The sequence below is a fragment of the Peromyscus maniculatus genome, chromosome 3, assembly GCF_049852395.1.
Source record: "Peromyscus maniculatus bairdii isolate BWxNUB_F1_BW_parent chromosome 3, HU_Pman_BW_mat_3.1, whole genome shotgun sequence".
NCBI classification, from domain to species: domain Eukaryota; kingdom Metazoa; phylum Chordata; class Mammalia; order Rodentia; family Cricetidae; genus Peromyscus; species Peromyscus maniculatus.
The window spans coordinates 65,431,582-65,452,688 of record NC_134854.1 but is presented as its reverse complement, the minus strand read 5'-3'; the positions used below and the strand labels follow the sequence as shown (position 1 = coordinate 65,452,688).

Sequence of the window (21,107 nt, the reverse complement as noted above, 5' to 3'; positions counted from 1 at the left end):
GGGGTAGAGTGTTAGGCCTCTAACCAATAAGGTCCCCAGTTCAAGTCTGGGTGTTCCCTGCTAAGTTTGTTTTTAATTGTTGTTTTTTAATAGAAGCTGTTACTCATATTCATTTCTGCTTTTCTTTCATTTATTCTAATTCTTTCTGGATTTTTCCAAGGCAGAGCAGATAGCTATAGAAAGAACCCATATCCCAAGAAAGAACCATCAGAGGACTCACTGTGAAGTTCATCCAGGTCACAGTCAGTCACTCCTGCTATGACCCAGATAGTCTGAGTGATCCTAAGACTCACTCACTATTGGCGAAATTATTAAGGCCACTCCACGTGGTTAAAAGGGAGGTTTATTTAGTGGCGTAACTTACAAATGAAGGGATAGGTAGGTCGTAGGGTCTGGGAAAGTCATAGCGCAGTTGGGTGGTGTTCTCTGCAGAACTCTGCTAGGTCTACTTCCAGCATCCAGGGTCTGGGAACCAAGAGAGGCAGCGCATCCGGATCTTGGGTCTTCAGGGTCCTCTCTTGGCCCCGCCTTGTAGGCGTGACAGTTACCGGAGCCTCAATGGGGGTTGGAACTTCCAGATCAAAGCTGGAATGGCTACCCACTACACATTCACTTCAGGAAATCCATCCAGTCTAGAAGAATCTGAGGGGTTGTTGTGGCTTAAAAAAGAGTGGTCCACATAGGCTGATATATATTTAAATGCTTAGTCACCAGGGAGTAGCACTACTTGAGAAGGATCGTGGCCTTGTTGGAGTAGGTGTGGCCTTGTTGAAGGAAGTATGTCATTGAGGATGGACTTTGAGGTTTAAAAAAGTCCACACCAGGCCCAGTCTTTCTCTCTTTCTCCTCTCTCTCTGTCTGAGGATCAGGTGTGGCTCTCAGCTTCTGCTCCAGCAGCATGTATGTGCCATGGCCCTTGTCAGCACAGTAGTGGACCTGGCCTCTGAAAACTGTCAGCCAGCTGCCAGATAAACGCTTGCTTTTCTAAGTTGCCTTGGTCCTGGTGTCTCTTCACAGCAACAGAGCAGTGACCGTGACAGGGACTGAGGAGCTGGCTCCTTCCTCTGGCAGCTCTTGGCATCTCTCACGGAATCTCCTCCTCATTCCCTCGTTGGGTATTTGTGCCCCTCAGGCTTCTGCGCTGCCTCCTGCCACTTCTGTGGCAGTGTGGTTCTTGGATTGGTCTTCTGTTTGGAAGAAGTCTCTTTGAAGAATGAAGACAGTGTCTTAACTTTCTCTGTGTAGACGACCAGGATGTGACAAACTGAGTGTTCATTTCTCATTTCAACATAACTGAAAGAATGACTAATGAAATGTCAGAGGCCGCCCCCTTCTGAGCTCTTGGAGTTATAAAGATGCAAACACAGAGCCCGACCTTGCAGTCAGTCAGTGGAGGCTGCAGGTACCAGGCTGGTTTCTTTTTCCTGGGTTCCCACTTACCCCTTCCTTAAGACTTCAGCACTTCCTCCTTCCTGCTCACCACCAGTGAGGTCTGAAGCTGTGGCCTAGGAAATGTTTCTTTCTCCGCACACTGCTGATGCATGGCCACCAGGCTGCAGAGACCAGGGGGACAAATGAAGAGCCCTGCACATGGCTGCTGGGAAGATGGCTCAATTGTCATGGAAAACCATGATTTTTTCAAAATAGGGAGCTGGACAGGTGGCTCAGTGGTTAAGAGCACTGGATGCTGTTCCAGAGGACCTGAGTTCAATTCCCAGAACCCCTAGGTGGCTCACATCCATCTGTAACTCCAGTTCCTGGGACTCCAATGCCCTCTTCTGGCTTACACTGGTAACAGGCACACATGTGGTACACAAACTATATATGTGTAGGCAAAGCACCCATACACAACACATTTAAATAGAATTACCACGTAATCCAGCAACCATGCTCCCCAGAATGTCTGTAAAAGAGTTGAAAACAGGCACTCAGATACTTATTCATAAATGTTCATACTGTGTATTGTGAGCAGTACTCACAATAGCCTCACAAAAGTATGGAAGCAATTCAAATGTCCATCCATGGATAGATAAAACCTGAAAATGTCATGCTACAGAAAAGGAGCCACACACATACAATTATGTATAGTATGACTCCATTTTTAATGAAACACTTGAAATGGAAATCCACATGGACAGAAAACAGGTTGGTGGTTTCCAGGGCATTGCGTGTAAGGGAGTGGGAAGTGATTACTAATACAGCAAGTGTTCTTCTGGGTTGAAGGACATCTTTGAAACTAGGGATCACAGGTGGTTGCCGGCACTGTGAATGGGACTGAACACCACTGAACTGCCCATTTTAGAAGACTTAGTTTTATGCCATGCGAATTTCACCTTGATTTAAAATAAACAGAGATGAGGCTACTGAAGAGAAGCCTTGGACCAGGTTGGCAGAGCTGGGGCACAGTGCTTGTGTGCAGGGCTAGCTTTGACTAGAAGCTGAGCAGGATAGATGGGCTCAGATGCTGGGAAGTGAGCAGATGTTCTGTTATAGGTGGAGACAGCTTCTTGCACTGCCTGTGTTTTCCCAGTGCAGCCAGGAGTGAACTGAAGATGGGGGAGAAACTGCTGCAGGTTTGGAGAGAGAGGGAAAGCATGAAACATTGACCCAAGAGAGTAGGGATGACACTGGGCTGGGGGCTGGTCAGCAGCAGCACCGGACCCCTGCAGCTCGATGGCAGGTGTCAGAAGTGAGAGTTGTCAAGAGTAGGTTTTTCTCCGGCTAGATTCAAGAGCAGGTGCAGAGCAAGTAAAGAGACAGAATGCAGAGAATGGCTTATGGCAGGGCCTGTTCAACAAAGGGCAAAGACATTAAGGGAGCATGGGAATTGGGTTATGATGATAGACACTGAGTGGATGAAGATGAAATAGGAACTTGAGTGACAGGAACAGTGATGAGGGAATGGACTATTATTCACACTAGAATGCCTTTCTTACACCCAAGAGAATATGTGTGCAGGAGTCTTAACTTCTTAGCATTTGGGATGGTTGTTTATGGCTGAGGCATCTTGAGGCTCTATCTGGACATCATGGCCTTGGATGTTCTGAGGATGTTCCTCAGAAGGATCTCATACTTAGAACTTGCCATTGTCTTCCATGCTATGGTGTAAGAAAGTCAAGAAGACTAACACTCCATCTTGACCCTGGAACCCATGATTACTAGATGCTAGCATGTCTGCTGTGTGTATGCCCACATAAACCAGGTACATGTTCTTTTCTCTTGGGTCAGGACTTGTCCAGCAGAAGGGAAACTTCTGAGATTTGCTGCTCCACCTGTGCTGACCTTCTGGTGTGCCCATGATGTGCTTCAGTGTGGGTGCTATGCTTCTAAGTCAAATAATTATTAGAGAGTGCCTTATCTAGGCTTCCCTGAGTTTAGTTAAGATCCTGTCCCAAACTAAGACACAATTTGGGGAAGAATTAGAAAGAGCAGAGGGGAGAACATGGGCAACAAAGCTCCCAAATCATGGTGGAGATAGGGGTTGGGAGGGAAGAGAATGTTGTGACAAGTTCACTGCCAGTGAAGCTTACTGAAGATGTGGAGGGAGGGAGGGAGGGGAGGGAGGGAGGGAGGGAGGGAGGGAGGGAGGGAGGGAGGGAGGGAGGGAGGGAAAGAGAGCAAGAGGGAGAGTGGAGGAAAGAGGTATCCCAGATCTTAGCAAAGGTGTTTCAATCAGATGCCTCAAAATGGGCATTAAGAAAAGCAAGATGCAAAGATTGTGCAGAGACACTTTCTGGGTACCAGTATGAGGATGAGGGCTATATGGAAGAAAAAGACCAAAAGGTGATAATTTGCTATGATAATTTGCTATAAATATTTATTTATATTCAAAACTTTCTTAGGATTCATGTAAATTCAGTTCACAGGAGAGATGGTGTTACAATGCAGATAAGATGGTGTTTATTAGATATCCTCAGGAGGACTGATGATGTGGCTTAGGGGTTGAGAACCTGACTGCAGATTAGGAGGTCCCTAGTTCAAGTTTAGGTACCTCCAGTGAAGTTTGCTTTTAGTGCCCTACATACAGACAGTGCTTCTTCAGGTTGCCTCATGTCATTGTCCAGGTCAATGGGCACCAATAGAAGGTGATAGGGGAGAAATAGAGGCAGACTAGGAAGGAAGGAGGTCAGTTTAATCATCCGTTGAGCTGGAGCAGTGGAATGTTCCAGAATCAGTAATGAGGCTCTAGAACATGATCATGTTACTAGGCATCATGTGAACTTAGGCAAGCTTGCTGTCATGGTCTTTTCTTTCAGGAATACAACATAGAAGTGCAGACTAAAATAAATGTTTCCAAATACATCTGAGTTTCAGAATGATCTGAGTGACTTGTGCAGAATCCCAGATACCATTTCAAGACTTTCTGATTTGTTAGGTCTGAACTGGGGCCTAAGAATTTTAACTTTTACTTCATTCTCTCGAATCTCTGAGACACCCCATGGTCTCCTGGGATAACAAATTTAGCATCCACTTTTGAAGTAGAATCACCATGCATTGTTATCAGCCTGAGATTTCTGCTTCTTGCATGGATTTGATAAGTAAATGTTCACACAAGTTAAAGCAAAGCAACATCATTTTTTCCATACAAACAGCAATGAATAGCAGAACTCTGTGATTCGTGGTGAGCAGGTATCCCAGGGTTCAGGAAACTTACCCAGAGCAGAGAGACTCTCACTTAGGCATGCCCCACATTATATCACAGAGGCAGTAGCCCATTAGCCCTCTACTCCAGGGCTGTCCCTGTGGGGTTTGGGATCACTGAGCACTGCAGGATATACTGTTCTAGGAAGCGAAGTCCAAGATGTTCCAGATAGTTCCTTGTCATCTGAGGGTGATACATTTGCAGCTGACTGTACAATTAGTCAGAACTATAAGCAAGGAAGAAGGAAAGATTGTGTCATCTAAGGCTGTCAGGGCCCTTGTCCTGCATCGCTGGCTCATTCTGAATGCATTACTGTTCAGAATAGCGTTACTGCCTCTTCAAGTGAGTGTCTTTGTCGTGGTAGGTTGCTGGTTAGAAGGACATTGGGGTTTGGTGAAGTAGAAGAGGAGGGGTGGGTTCAATTTATAATGGAGCCATTCCTACAGAGGGACAAAAGAAACACACACATTGTTGCTACAATGATGCTTATTGGAAACAACTGAACATGTGCCCCGGTACAGATAAAGTAGTCAGTGATTCAAGTCTATGTGCCTTCAACCCCTTTAGTATTTTACTTGTGGAAATTCCATTTACTTTTGAATTCCAAGATGTTGGTGTTCTTCATCGAGAGAAGAGGAGGAAGCAGATAGTTCATAAGCTTGTTAGAAAGCTTCCCAGTGGAGGCAGATACAGAGATCCACGGCCAAGCACCAGGCTGAGCTCCAGCAATCCAATTGATGAGAGAGAGGAGAGATACTGCAGGCGAGGGACGTCGAGATCATGATGGGAGGACGTGCAGAGATGACCAACCACACTAGTGGAAGCCCATGAACTGTGGACTGGTGGCTGTGGAACCCCCATGGGACTGGACTAGGCCCTCTGGATATGGAAGACGGTTGTTTGGCTCGAACTGTTTGGGGGGCACCCAGGCAGGGGGATTGGGATCTGTCCCTGATCTATGGGTAGGCTTCTGGAATCCGGTGCCTGTGGTGTGACACCTTGCACAGCCTTGGTGCAGTGGGAAAGGGCTTGGACCTGCCTAGGCTCAGTGTGCTGGGCTTTGCTGACTCCCTATGGGAGACCTTGATTTGGGGGATGTGGGGATGCGGGGTGGCTTGGGAAAGAGGGCTGGGGGATGGGAGGAAGGAGGAGGGGGGTCTGTGGATAGCATGTGGAGTGAGTAGAAAATTTCTTAATAAAGAAAAATCAAAAGAAAAAAAGAAAAAAAAAAGCTTCCCAGCTTCTAGTAGCTGAGGGTGAGTGAGCTCTTTCGGGGATGGATCTGTCCCCTCCTGAGTGCTGATTCTCTCTCTCTCTCTCTCTCTCTCTCTCTCTCTCTCTCTCTCTCTCCCTCCCTCCCTCCCTCCCTCCCTCCCTCCCTCCCTCCCTCCCTCCCTCCTCCCCCCTCTCTCTGTGGGTAGTCTTGTCTCAACACACATAGGCACCAGCTTTGGATTAATAGGAACATTAATTCTGAATTTCCATTCACAAGGACATTTTAGCCTGTGTCTGTGTCTGAAGCAGAACACATATGGCTGCAGTTTCTACATCCTGAGCTTTTCATAGAGAACTAAAGAACAAAAAAGGCAAGGGTATTTAAAGTAGCACTATGAGTTCTGGGAAGTTGCTGTCACCTAGGGGGCCTGCAAGGCACTTTGAGGCAGAAGTAACCGCCTTCTGCAACTGTAGTTGGCCCTATGTTCATGAACAGACTCTGTAATATGTGCAATGGTTAAGATTCCTCATCTGTTTGCCCAGATGTGGCATTGCATGAAAACACACTTTTGGGTGTGTCTGTAGGAATGTTTCCTGAAAGGCTTGGGCCCAAGACTGACTAAACAGTAGAAAATGAGGTGAGCACCACTATTCAGCTGTTTGTGCTTCCTGACTGGATACAATGTGGCCATCTGTCTCACATTCCTGCTGCCGGCCTGGCCCCTCCCCGTCAATGCACTTTATACCCTTGAGTTGTGAGCTAAAATGAATTCTTCCTCCATTGATTTGCTCCTGGTCAGGTATTTGGTCACAACACCAAGGAAAGTAAGTATCTAGGCAACTGGTACCGAGGCATGGGGCTGTGGTAAGCTTGACCATGAGCTTCTTGGGCCTTTGGAACTGGTTTGCAGGAGGAATGTAGAAGAGTTTGGAGATGTGGGCTAAAGAAGCCCTACATTGCTGTAGGCAGGGATCAGTGGGCTGTTTCAGAGTTGAGAAGGTCTGATTCCTGAGAATAAGGCAAAGAGGGAAGCCCAGTTCACGAGGTTCCAGGGGAGAACAGGAGAACAGGAATTCTATCAGAAACATGGCTAGTGGCTCTTCATTCTGGCAAATAATCTGGTTTTGCTCTGTGTCACCCTGTGTCCTGAGAACTTGAGTGAGGCTGAATTAAAAAGCAATGAACTCACCCGGTGGAAGAAATTTTAAGGTGAATGGGATTCAAGTTGGGTCGTGTCACTGTTCATTGCTTTCATCCAGATGAGTAGTAAGAGAGCGGCAAGTGGGACAGAGAAACAGAACGTGCAGTTTGTTAGGAAAGAAGTGAGATGGAGTTTAAAACTGCAGATGGGTAGAGTGGAAAAGCAGTGGAAAGACATTAGCACCTCTGAGGAGAGCAGAGTGTTCTGTGCAGGGACAACGGGGCAGGTGCTGAGTGCCAGACCCCACTGCACAGGCTCAGATTGGGCAAACTCGTTTCAAAAGAAAGAGCCTGAACTGAAAATGACATCCGTGGTTTCTTGCCTAGAAGCAACTGCATAGGCAAGTATTTTCTCACATGTATCCTGGGAGGCACACAGAGACTGGAGCAACTTGTGGGTCCAAATGGACAGACTACACCTGAGGCTGTCACAAAACTTGGAAGATGGCTCATGTGGTACTGTTTTTGCAGGCATGAAGGATGCAAAAATTAGGTGGTCATTTAAGCTTGCACCAAGGTTCCAGAAAGCTGTTGAGGCAGTCAATGTGTGTGTGATACAGTTGGATTCTCTATAAGGAGACCCTTGGACATCATTATGTAAAGCTGGGAAGCTGGGGCTGGAGATGGCTCAGCAGTTAAAAATACTGGCTGCTCTTGGTGAGGCCCCAGGTTTGATTTATAGCACCCACATGGCAGCTCACAACCACCTGTAACTCTAGTTTCAGGGGATCCAATGCCATCTTCTGGCTTCTGTGGGCACTGTATGCATATGGCACACAGACATACATGTAGGTAAACATTCATACATTTAAAATAAAATAAACCTTAAGAAAATAACACTGGGAAATTAAAGTTTAAATTGCAATGAAGACCCTGCAGTACAGAGAAGACTGGAGCCAACCAAGACAGAGCTTATATATGCCTCAGGAGCAGAGTTGGGAATGTAATGCTGCCCAAGAGTGTGGGAGCACAGGTGACCATCATGAGCCTGGTACCAGAAATGGAGCTGAAGGTGTTTCCCTGTTGAGCTGCAGTCTTACCTGGGTCCAGTCTTTCTTTGCTGCACCCCCTTTCCTCCCTTTTGGAACAGGAATGCTGTCCGTTGTATGTGGTGGTTTGAGGGAGAATAGTCCCCATAGGCTCGTATATTGGAATGTTTGGTTCAGAGTTGGTAAAACAGTTTGGAAAAGATGAAGAGTTGTGGTCTTGTTGGAGGAGGTGTGTCACTGGGTGTGGGTGTGGAGGCTTCAAAAGGCCACACCATTCCCAGTTAGCTCTCTGTCTCATGCTTGTGGATTGAAACATAAGCCCTTAGCTACCGCTCCAGTACCATACCTGCCTGCCTGCTGCCATACTGTTCACCATGATGATCATGGACTAACCAACCCTCCGATACCATGAGCCCCCAATTAAATGTTTTCTTTTATAAATTGCCTCAGTCATGGTGTGTCTTCACAGCAATAGAACAGTAACATTGCATATTGGAAGTATATAACCTCATTTTTTTATTTTATAGTGATTTGTAGTTAAGAAAATACCTTGATTCTCAGAAGAAACTTTGGACTTTTGTGCAGTGTTGAGATTGTTAGGCCTTGGAGACTGACTAACACTGCTGTGCATTATGACAGAAGCATGAGACTTTAGGAACCAGGGGTGTAGTGTAAGGTTCATAGAGGGTGCAGTGTGGTACTTAATCTTGATTGTCAGCTTAGCTAGATTTGGAATCACCATCGATACACAACTCTAGGTGTATCTATGAGGGTGTTTAAAATATAAGGTTGTCACTAGCTTCCAGGAAAGCAAAGGCTCTACCCAAAATCTTAGCTCTACCATATATAGTCCATGATATTACCTAATCAACATGATAGAAATACAGAAGACAATTCAAACAAAAGATGAGATAGAAATACATTTGAAAAATGAGTTATAGCAGAAGGCACATGACTTATAATCCTTATGTACAAAAGTGAGTCAGTTACTGATTTCAGGACTGTATTAAATGAGACAGATCACAGAATGGTGACTTGACTTAATGGCACAGAGACAGACAGGAAGATACAGTCAGAATGGATACATCTTAGAAGCAGGAAACATATACAAAAAAGGGTTTCTTTTTCTTGACAGGCTTTACAAACAACATTTGACCTCTAAATATATCTTGCGCAAGATCCCTTGATAAAAACACCACCACATTATCTTAGCTACTGTTCTGTTGCTGTGAGGAGACACCACAATCAAGGCTGTGTATAAAAGGAAGCATTTAACTTGGTGCTTGCTTATGGTTTCAGAGGGCTACTCTAAGATGACCACTATAAGGAGGAAGGCATGGTGCTGAGAGCTCATGTGATCCCTAAATTGAAGGCAGAGAGACTGATACTGGGCCTGCCTCAGGATCTTGAAGCCTCAAAGCCACCCCCAGTAACACACTTCGTCCAACACCTCCTAATCCTTCCCAAACAGTTTCAATAGCTGGAGACCAAACATTCAAATATTTGAACCTACAGGAGCCGTTTTTTACTGAAATAACCACACATGTCAGATTAAACCGTCTATGACTTGGGGATAGAATTGAAAGGCAAGATAGAGTCCACAGCTTGAGCATTGCCTAGTTCTAAAACAGAGGCCCCCTCTCTCTTCCTGCTCTGCTGTATTCCTTATACTTCTCAGAGCTCCTCAATGACCCGCTCAGGCCTGAAGACGCATCTTCACTGTCTAAGGAGCAACAACCCTCAGAGGCTAACACACAAATCATCCATGGTCTGGAGAGATGTCTTCACATGCAGGTACCACATATGTCTCAAAACACATTAGAGAGTGTCTCTTCACACCAAGAGCTTGTATGTACTACTGAACAAGTCATACATGTAAATTTAAAGACCCTTGTAGGAGCCTGTGTTCTCCTGTCTCCATCTGTGCTGTGTCCACAGGCTGAGACACGTGTGTGTGTGTGTGTGTGTGTGTGTGTGTGTGTGTGTGTGTGTATGGAGAAGACACAGCCACAGGGGCAGAGTTGGAGACACTGGGGACTGGAGAGGGACCTGTCTGGGCTAAGTTTGTGGGGGCAGACAGCAGTGCTAGTGCAAAAAAAAATATTTTGAGACAAGTAAAAACTAGAAGTGGTAGGAATGCTGGGTGTGAAGAAGAAAGGCACGTTCTAAACATTTCTAATGTGGGCAAGGGGGTATAGCTCAGGGGTAGAGCATTTGACTGCAGATCAAGAGGTCCCTGGTTCAAATCCAGGTGCCCCCTGCCATAAGTTTATTTCTTTATGATTTTATCTATGGAGTTACCACACACACTCAGTCTTATGTTTCTTATGTTTATTCCACTGCGGTCCTCAGCAGAGCTGGGAACTATAGTCCAGCCTATCTTGTGGGTAGATAGCTGCCTCCCACCTCTTCCTATAAGCTCCATGTCCCTCCTACTCTTATTAAATGTCTCTGTTCTTCCTGCACATATCTAGTTTCTCTGGTTCTGATGGGTTCTTAAAAAGAAGGCAAGGACTATGGTGGAAAATTATTCTGGTTTTTCTAGGCACAGGAGCCAATCAGGCAGCCAGTGTCCAGGGACCAGAAGGGAAAGCTGAACCATAAATTATCTCCCTCCATGATTGTCTGGTGAACATGTGGTCAGAACAAAGTAGACAAATCTCAGAACCAGGCTGTCTGTGGAGGGCGGACATTTCCCACATGATCCTCTTCCCCTCCAGGGCCCACTGCTCACTTGCTTCATCCTCAAAGGCTAAAGCCTGGCTCAGCTGCTGTACCAGGAGAGAGGGATCCTGCAGTGTTGCTGCTGACAGTGCAGGTTAGGGCACTGTGAGAGGCTCTGAGAGGCAGCCATTCTGTCTTCAGGGAAGAAGAGAGGTGTCTGGGGGCCCAGGAGGAAGGCACTTGGCCAGTTCAGGAGCTAACCCGGGACAGCAGTGTGAAATGGGCTGAGGTCTGCATTTCCTCCTGCTCCTCTCCATTTTCTTGGCTGATGGTGCTGATGAAGGATGGGCCTGGAAAGCTGCAGAGCTGAGGAAGGCATCTCACCAGTCAGGTCTGGCTGCTTCTGGAGAGTAGGTCTGAGTGTAACTGTAATTTAACTTTATAGTCAGACTATATCACCACACAGATGAAATTTATTAACTGGGCACACTGGTACCAGTGGGGGTATAGCTCAGGGGTAGAGCATTTGACTGCAGATCAAGAGGTCCCTGGTTCAAATCCAGGTGCCCCCTTATTTATGTTGGAATCTGGTTACCGACTTACCAGGTTCATCTCAGGGAGGCCACCCATGGACTTAGAAAGTCTTCATTAGCTGCAGTTTCTAGAAGCAATGCTTCTATGCCCCATTTACTTCTGTGGGTTCCATTCTCAGTGACACTATAATCACCCACTGGCCCAAAGACTGGAACCCACAAAGTGCCTTAGTACAATGCACACAGCTGACCTATGACCTTTGCTGAGTCCTCTCTACCTTCTTGTTTTTCCCGTCTGTATTCTTTCCTTCAACCTCACAGGGACAGTAAGTTTTAATAGTCCATTTGACACAGTGTATAATCACATGGAAATAAAGTCTCAATGAAGAACACAGTGTCTAGATCACGTTGACCTGTGTTCCTGTCAGTTGGGGATTGTCTTGATGATTAAGTCATGGGATTGATGTATGAAGACACAGCAGTTTTCCCTAGGCAGGGACCCTGGATTGTGTGAGTGTAGAAAGTGTGCTCAGCACTAACAAGCATGTGTGCACTTATTTTTCTCTGCTGTTAATGGTAGATGTGATGTGACTAACAGCTTAAAGTCCCTGCTGCCTTGACTTCCCTTAAATAAGGGACTGTGTCCTGAAATTGAGAGCTAACACCAACCCTTTCCCTCACTTGCCTCTTGCCTGGGCATTTTATCACAGCAGCAGAAATGAGGCTAGAACATACCCTCCTCCAGTGTCCCCTCTTAATGAGCATTGGTCTCAGTGTGGTCCAGAGCTGCCCATGGAGTGATGGACTGCATTCTGCATTCCAAGACTCTCCTGGCAGGCTGAGATGGGGTGCGGGAGGGTCAGAATCTGAGGCTGTGCCAGCCTGCACAAACACTGCCTGTGGGCAAAGATTCCAGGAGGGACAGGACATCAGCAGAGGTTTCTGAACTTTGTAGTCACTAACTTACTCCTGTCAGGTGTTGAAGAGATGCCAGCAGAGTAGTGCTCTCTGATTAGGAAGGTGAATTGTTCCTTTTGTAAGTCTGGCAGCATTAGGATGTCACCCAAATGTCCACTGGGTTGTCTTGTTTGATTCCAAAGCACAGGCCCTGCAGGGTGCTCACTGCTGGAAAGATGGTGAAGGAATACCTGAGCATGGGTGGAATGGCTGTCCTGATGACCCAAAAGGCATAAAAACATCTACTGGTGCTTGGCTGTGGTGGTGCGCCCCTCTGATCCCAGCACTTAGGAGGAAGAGCCAGGCATATCTCTGTGAGTTCAAGGCCAGCCTGGTCTACAGAAGGAGATTCAGGACAGGCACCAAAGCTACACAGAAAAACCCTGTCTCAAAAAACCAAATATATAAATATACTCATTAATATATATATACTCATATATATACATACTTATTCATATATATATTTGCTCATTCATATATATATATATGAGTGAATATCTGTATGAGCGATTTATGACAGGCTGCTTTTGCCACTGATTCTATGAGAAGTGTTTGAGTGGCCATGAGGACTGACTGGTTATGAAGAGAATTCAGAGGCAATGGCAGATAGTTGGGAAAGTGAAGCTCATGTCTCTCCATGGCAGGAGGCCTTGACTAAATCAGTGCAAGATAGGAAGAGAACCCAGAATCTTCCAGTTACATAATCCCTGGCTGTGTGGCTTGGATCCCTTTTGTGAAGGATGATTTGGTTAAAGTGATACATAGGAAATTCTCTTGGATGAGAAAGAGCATCCACAAAAATGAAGATTGTCCCACAAAAGTCCCATGTGTCCAGAAATGTACCAATGACTGAGTTGCATTGTGACCATGGCTTTTAAAAATGGGATGAAATTATTTGGAGCTTTATGATTTTCCTGTGGGAAAAGTTTTCCTGTGGGAGTTCTGTTGACAAGCATGATTCCCACACCCATCAGGTACTGACAGTGGAGAAGGCAGAGTCTCTGGCTTATTATAGGAATTCACATTATGATTCATGGTGGAAAAGAACCTTAGAGATAAATGAGGGGTCTCTGGGGGACTGAGTGTGCTAAATAAAATGTACCTATATTATGGGATGCACAGGCATGGCAACAAGGTGAAATACTGAGAATACTGTCTCAGGCATGGGAGTACAACCCATAATAGAATGTCTGACAGCAGGCTAAGGTTCTGAGTTCAAAACCAGCTGCTTCCTATTGCTGTTTCCCTTCATTTGAAAGCCTAAAATTGGCATCTCTCATTAGAGTCTGCTTACTAGTCACCCCCAACACTGTCCCTCCTACGGCGCTGTCAGTGTCTTTGGGAACATCAGATATCAATCATAAATGAGGTTCCATCGATGGTTTTGACCCGTGTCTATTTCAGAAGTTCTTCATTAGTGGCTCCATAACCTCACACTGTGGAGGGATGTCCTGAATCAGAGGCTGTCCAGGAGTTCTGATGCAGAGTCAGCGGGTCAGTGGGTCCCACTCTCCACACTGTGCAGCCCCGACATGTCCTTCAGCTTTTTCTTAATTTTGTGTATATGGCTGTTTATTATTTGTACATAGGAAGGCTACTGATTTTTTTCAGTTAATCTTGTATTCGGCCACATTACTGAAGGAGTTTATCAGCTATAGGAGTTCTCTGGTAGGATTTTTGGGGTCACTTATGTACATTATCATCTCATCTGCAAATAGTGAAAGTTTGACTTCTTCCTTTCCAATTTCTATCCTTTGATCTCCTTTTTGTTGTGTTATTGCTCTAGCTAGAACTACAAGTACTATATTGAATAAATATGGGGAGAGTGGACAGCCTTGTCTTGTTCCTTATTTTAGTGGAATTGCTTTGAGTTTCTCTCCATTTAATTTGATGTTGGCTGTTGGCTTGCTGTCAATTGCCTTTATTATGTTTAGCTATGTTCCTTGTATTCATGATATCTCTAAGACCTTTATCATGAAAGGGTGTTAGATTTTCTCAATTGCCTTTTCAGCATCTAATGAGATGATCATGTGTTTTTTTTCTTTCAGTTTTTTTATGGTGTATTATATTGATGGACTTTCATATGTTGAACCAGCCTTGCATCCCTAGGATGAAGCCTACTTGATCGTGGTGGATAATTTTTTGATTTTTTTTCTTGGATTCGATTTGCCAATATTTGATTGAGTATTTTTTTTATTAATGTTCATGAGGGAGATTGGTCTGTAATTCTCTTTCTTTGTTGCATCTTTGTGTGGTTAGGGTATCAGGGTAACTGTAGCCTCATGAAAGGAATTTGGTAATGTTTCTTCTGTTTCTATTGTGTGGAACTATTTGAAGAGTATTGGAATTAGCTCTTCTTTGAAAGTCTGGTAAAATTCTGCGCTGAAACCATCTGGTCCTGGGCTTTTTTGGTTGGGAGACTTTTAACGACTATTTCTATTTCCTTAGGGGTTATTGATCTATTTAAATAGTTTATCTGGTTTTGAATTAACTTTGGTATGTGGTACCTATCCAGAAAAGTATCCATTTCTTTCAGATTTTCCAATTTTGTGGAGTACAGGTTTTTGAAGTATGACCTGATGATTCTCTGGATTTCCTCAATGTCTGTTGTTATGTCTCCCTTTTCATTTCTGATCTTGTTGATTTGGATGCTTTCTCTCTGCCTTTTGGTTAATTTGGATAAGGGCCTGTCTGTCTTGTTGATTTTTTTCAAAGAACCAACTCTTTGTTTTATTGATTCTTTGTATTGTTCTCTTTGTTTTTATTTCATTGATTTCAGCCCTCAATTTAATTATTTCCTGGCGTCGATTCCTCCTGGGTAAGTTTGCTTCTTCTTGTTCTAGAGCTTTCAGGTGTGCTGTTAAGTCACTAGTGTGAGATTTATCCATCTTCTTTATGTGGGTATTTAGTGCTATGATTTTCTTCTTAGCACTTCTTTCATAGTGTCCCATAAGTTTGGGTATATTGTACGTTCATTATCATTGAATTCTAGGAAATCTTTAATTTCTTTCTTTATTTCTTCCTTGACCCATTGGTGATTCATTTGGTCATTGTTCAGTTTCCCTGAGATTGTGGGCTTTCTATAAATTTTGTTATAGTTGAAATCTAAGGTTAAGCCATGGTGGTCCAATAAAATACAAGAGGTTATTCCAATTTCTTTGTATCTGTTGAGATTTGCTTTGTGACTGAGCATGTGGTCAATTTTAGAGAAGTTTCCTTTGATGTGCTGAGAAGGAGGTATATTCTTTTGTGTTAGGGTGGAATGTTCTGTAGATATCTATTAAGTCCATTTGAGTCATAACTTCTGTTAGGTCCCTTATTTCTTTGTTAAGTTTCAGTCTGGGAGATCTGTCCAGTGGGGAGAGTGGTGTGTTGAAATCTGCCACTACAGTGTGTGGGGTTTGATGTACGATTTAAGCTTTAATAGTGTTTCTTTTACAAATGTGTGTGCCCTTGAATTTGGAGCATAAATGTTCAGAATTGAGACTTCATCTTGGTGGATTTTCCCTGTGATAAGTATGTAATGTCATTCCCAATCCCTTTTGATTTATTTTAGTTTGAAGTCTATTTTATTAGATATTGGGATAGCTACACCAGCTTGCTTCTTAAGTCCATTTGACTGGAAAGTCTTTTCTCCAGTCTTTTATTCTGAGGTAGTATCTGTCTTTAAAGTTGAGGTGTGTTTCTTGTATGCAGTAGAAGGATGCATCCTGTTTTTGTATTCAATCTGTCAGCCTGTGTCTTTTTATAGGTGAATTGAGGCCATTGATATTAATGGATATTAATGACCAATGATTGTTAATTCCTGTTATTTTTTGTTAGTAGTGTTGTGTGTTTCTCTTCTTTGGTATTTGTTGGTGTGGGATAACCTATTGCTTGTGTTTTCATGGGTGTATCTAACTTCTTTAGGTTGGATTTTTTTCATTCTAGTGCTTTCTGTAGGGCTGGATTTGTGGATAGATATTGTTTAATCTGGTTTTATCATGAAATATTTTGTTTACTCCATCTGTTGTGATTGAGAGTTTTGGTGGATATAATAGTCTGGTTTGGCATCCATGGTCTCTTAGTGTCTGCATAATGTCTGTACAGTACCTTCTGGCTTTCATAGTCTCCATTGAGAATTCAGGTGTTATTCTGATGGGTCTGCCTTTATATGTTACTTGGCCTTTTTCCTTTGCAGCTCTTAATATTTTTTCTTTATTCTGTATGTTTAGTACTTTGATTATTATGTGGCAAGGGGTCTTTTTTAAAATCCAGTCCATGTGGTGTTCTGTAAGCTTCTTGTACCTTCATAGGCATTTTCTTCTTTAAGTTGGGAAAGTTTTCTTCTATGATTTTGTTGAATATATTTTCTGTGCCTTTGAGTTGGCATTCTTCTCCTTCTTCTAACCCTATTATTCTTAGGTTTGAACTTTTCATGGTGTCCCAGATTTCCTGGACATTTTGTGTTAAGACTTTTTTGGCTTTAGGGTTTTCTTTTACTGATGAATCTGTTTCCTCTACTGTATCTTCAATGCCAGAGATTCTCTCTTCCATCTCTTGCATTGTATTGGTTATGCTTGCATCTGTAGTTGCTATTCATTTACTCAGATTTTCCATTCCCAGTCTTCCCTCAGTTTCTGTGCTGGGAATGCTGGGAATGTGTTGCTCTGACTGATTGATAAATAAAACGCTGATTGGCCAGTAGCCAGGCAGGAAGTATAGTGTAGGTGGGATAAAGAGGGAGGAGAATTCTGGAAGGTGGAAGGCTGAGGCAGCAAGATGCTGCCAGACGCCATAAGGAGAAGCATGATGTAAGATACTGGTAAGCCATGAGCCATATGGCAAGGTATGGATTTATAGAAATGGGTTAATTTAAAATATAAGAACAGATAGCAAGAAGCCTGCCACAGCCATACAGTTTATAAGTAATATAAGTCTCTGTGTGTTTACTTGGGGGATGCAAGTGGGAGAGATTTGTCCCAACTGCTGGCAGGTTAGGACACAGGAAAACTTCACTACATTTGTGTCTACTTTATTGCCTCTATTTCAGTTTTCAAATCTTGGACTGTTTCATTCACTTGTTCAATTGCTTTTTCTTGGCTTTCTTTAAGGGATTTATTGATTTCTTCCAATTTTTTTTGTCCTTTTGAATTCTTTAAGGGTGGTTTTCATTTTCTCTTTAAAGGCCTCTATCATCTTTGTTAAAGTCAATTTTAAGGTCTATTTCTTCTGCTTCTTCTGCTTTGGGATGTTCAGGTCTTGCTGATGCAGCACCACTAGGTTCTGATGGTACCATACTGGTCTTTATATTGTTGACTCTATTTTTGCACTGGCGATTACCCATCTCTTCCTCCACTCTGTGCAAGTGATGTCTGTGTCTGAGGAAGCCTCTTTTGGTTTGATTGATATTCTTGGTCTAATGGGAGCTCTTGGTCTAATCCAGGTCCTTGGTCCAATCAGTGCTAATAGATTTGTGTCTCAGGGAGCAGATTTTAGTCCAATGGGCACGAGTGGGCCCTCTCTCAGGGAGAAGCTATTCCCAATTGGTGCAGGGTGGGACCTGTTTTCTGGTCCCAATCAGTGCAGGTTGGGCTTATGTCTCTGGTTTTCACTGGTGTCACAGGGGGCTGTTTTCTTGGCAAGAAACAGCTGTGAGGAAGCTTTGGGGAAGAGGCAGCTGGCTGGTCCCTGGGACTTTAATGGCTTCGGGGAGAGGCACAGAATGTGCCCTCTGGGGTCCTAGGGATTAGGGACCTGGTCTGCCTAGTCCAGAGATGGGGCCTTACCTGTTCCCAATTGGTGCAGGGTGGACTTGGTCTCTGGTTTTCACTGGTGTTGCAGGAGGCTGGTTTCTGTTTTTTTCTCAGCCTACAAACCTCTGTCCAAGGATTAGAAGTCCCCAGGGATATGTGACAAAATGACTCTACTTATAGCCTCAGGAAACCAGAACAAAGATGACCATCTACCCCATCCTGGTCACTGTAGCCTACCAGGCCTGATGGAAGGCCATAACTTCCTTGATGGTAAATTTTCTTGTATTTTCCTTCCATCATTTTCTGTTTCTGGTCATTGTGGTAATGGGGAGGGGGTAGAGTGTGGATTCAGAATCATGAGTGTTTGTGACCTTGGGCGAGAGTTCTGTTAAGAGGCTAAGTATTCCTCTCATAGGTCATCAAATTATTCTGTATTATGCCATCCAGAGTGGGAGGGTCTGGAGTTTATTCAATAAACCTCAACTAATGGAGACCTCCAGCTTTACTGAGGTCCTTCTCAAGGTGCATATGGTAAATTAATAACAAAAATCAAATTTAAGCAAAGGGGCACCTGGATTTGAACCAGGGACCTCTTGATCTGCAGTCAAATGCTCTACCCCTGAGCTATACCCCCACTTATAGGTAAGGTAACCTCTCATTAGCATCTCTCCTACCTTGGCACCACACCCAGGCTTCCTTCAGGATCAACTGGTTCCTCCTATTGATCTTGACCTGGCAAGATTTTTCTATTAAAGTCTGCACTCCACCCTTCTCTCCAACCTTAGTCAGCCCATCTAAATGTCCTCTCCCTCAGTTTTGCTAAGACATCAGCTTTGGTCCTGTAAAGGACACTTAACTGTGGTGTTATCCTTACGTTTACACTCAGTTTTCCTTAAGTGGCCAAGACAAGAGCTGATGGTTCTGGATTTTCATTGTTCCAAAACTTTTGCTCATAGACAACTTATCTGTACTCAAAGATATCAGGAGGGTGCCCTTTACTTCCCTCCATTATTTATTCACTCAATAAACACACATGGGGCTTCCTATGTTCTGGTCACTATCAGCCATGCTGAGGATACAAAGTGAGGTCAGCCATTCCCCTTTTCCTCAGAGTCTTAGTCTAAATAGGAGACAAATTCATGGATCCAAGTCTTTCCCCAGAAGTAGCAGAAGCCAAAGCACAGGCTAGGGGGGAACAGCATGTAAGGAGTGTACTTTATGGGGGCTCAGGAGTGAATTCCTGAGGGATTGACTATGAAAAGTTGCCAGAGGAAGAATCACACTCTCATCTTCCTAGGACTCCTCCGTGATGACTTCCTGCACTGACTGAGCCATACAGAAATTTGGAGGCCAGCATGTGTAACAACATGAGTGTCACTTGGGTGGGTCTCACAATGTACTAGCCTCTCTCAGAGAGGAGAAGAGGGACCAGGCCTGAGCAGAATACAGAGCACAGGGAACACAGTGCATTAGTCAGCTTTGTGTTAACCAATACTTCAGATTAGGTCTCTTGTATCTAAAAGAGACACTAGGAAGGGGGCACCCGGATTCGAACCAGGGACCTCTTGATCTGCAGTCAAATGCTCTACCCCTGAGCTATGCCCCCATCTGCTTTACATATATCTGACATACATCTCTGAACCCATGTGTTCACTCCTTGACATGTGTACTTGCTAGTACTCTGCTGTCATCTGCTTTTTCCTGTGAAGCCCAGTCCTGAGATAACTGCACACCTGTGTGCCACCTCCTCATGACCAGCACCAGCCTATTCTAGTTCGCAGCTGAGAAGAAGCACTAAAGTCAGAAGTCTGCATTCAGCTCATCCTCCACACTCACCTGTTGAAACCAAGCAAACTCAAGGCTTGTGTGTTAAGCAATTTGTAGTTTCTGGGGAGGGATAATAGTTTCCTCTAAGAGTATAGCTCTTGGTAAATGGCTGATGTTCCTGTAAATGGCCCCACACCCAGACACAAGTGCATAGCACAAATTGAAGGAGACAACTTGGGGGTATAAATGTTGGAAGGATCTGTTAGAGGCTTTAAAGCAGGATTTGAAGGTGAATATGATCAATTAGGTTATATGAAATTCTCAAAAATCAATGAAAATAATGTAAAGAAATATGATTTGTCCTCAGCAAGAGGTCTGTACCATCAGGTTGTAGAAAGCAACCAATAATAGTCTTGGGAATATCTGGTAATGTTTTTTCCAGGAGGTTCCATGGGACCCGTTTGGCCACCAATTGAACAAGATATAACCCATTCCTGGCTCTGGAGGTTTTACTGCCCTGTATTTAAATTCCTTTCATAAGGGTATATATTTTAGGAGGCCTCTAAAGTAGCTGGTCTCTGTATAGTTTTTAGGACCAGTGTTAGTGTCCCTCCCCATGTTCCTTCCCTTCCCTCATCTCTCCTCCTCCTCCTCCTCCCTATTTACATCTTGTTAATCCAATTTCCCTCTTATCTCTTTAAGACTGTATTCTATTGTCCATTCTTTAAAGATTTTTTCCTCCCTTTTGGTCCCTTAACTGGTACCTAACCCTGTGGTTATTTGGGTTGTAATCCACTGATCAAATTCTTGAAAGCTTACATCCACATGTAAGTGAAGACATGCTATATTTGCCTTTTCGGTCTTTGAACCTCACTCAGGTTAATTGTTTCTATTTCTGTCCATTTTCCTGAGATTTTCAAAACTATATTTTTCTTAAATACTGAATAATATTCCATTGTATAAAAGTAGAACATTTTCATTATCCATTTATCAGTTGATAGACATCTAAAGAGGCTGTTCCAAACTTCTGACTAGTATGAACAGAGCAGCAATGAAAACAGATGATCAAGTATATCTCTGCTAAGATGGAGAATCCTTTGGGAAGATACCTGTAGTGATTTGAAAGAAAATTGCCCCTAAAGGGAATGCCACCATTAGGAGGTGTAGCCTTGTTGGAGTAGGTGTGGTCTTGTTGGAGGAACTCTCTCACTGTAGAGTTGGACTTTGAGGTCTCATATATGTTCAGCACACACCCAGTGAGACAAACCACTTCCTGTTACCTGTGAGTCAAGACATAAGAACTCTCAGCTTCCTCTCCAGCACCATGTTTGCCTGCAAACCACTATGTCACAGCATGATGGTAATGGACTGAACCTCTGAACTCTAACTGAGCTACCCCAATTA

The 21,107-nt window shown here is 43.9% G+C and overlaps 1 protein-coding gene and 4 non-coding genes across 5 annotated transcripts in view; 3 read left to right on the top strand and 2 right to left on the bottom strand.

Annotated features, from left to right (window-relative positions):
- Positions 1 to 21,107, top strand: part of Znf746 (zinc finger protein 746) — a 279,080-nt gene that overhangs the window by 18,936 nt on the left and 239,037 nt on the right. The gene's annotated exons all lie outside the window — the stretch shown is intronic.
- Trnac-gca (transfer RNA cysteine (anticodon GCA)) lies at positions 10,236 to 10,307 on the top strand. The gene has a single exon. It is a non-coding gene; the product is annotated as a tRNA-Cys (tRNA).
- On the top strand, positions 11,212 to 11,283 carry Trnac-gca (transfer RNA cysteine (anticodon GCA)). Its single transcript has one exon. It is a non-coding gene; the product is annotated as a tRNA-Cys (tRNA).
- On the bottom strand, positions 18,499 to 18,570 carry Trnac-gca (transfer RNA cysteine (anticodon GCA)). The gene has a single exon. It is a non-coding gene; the product is annotated as a tRNA-Cys (tRNA).
- Positions 19,471 to 19,542, bottom strand: Trnac-gca (transfer RNA cysteine (anticodon GCA)). The gene has a single exon. It is a non-coding gene; the product is annotated as a tRNA-Cys (tRNA).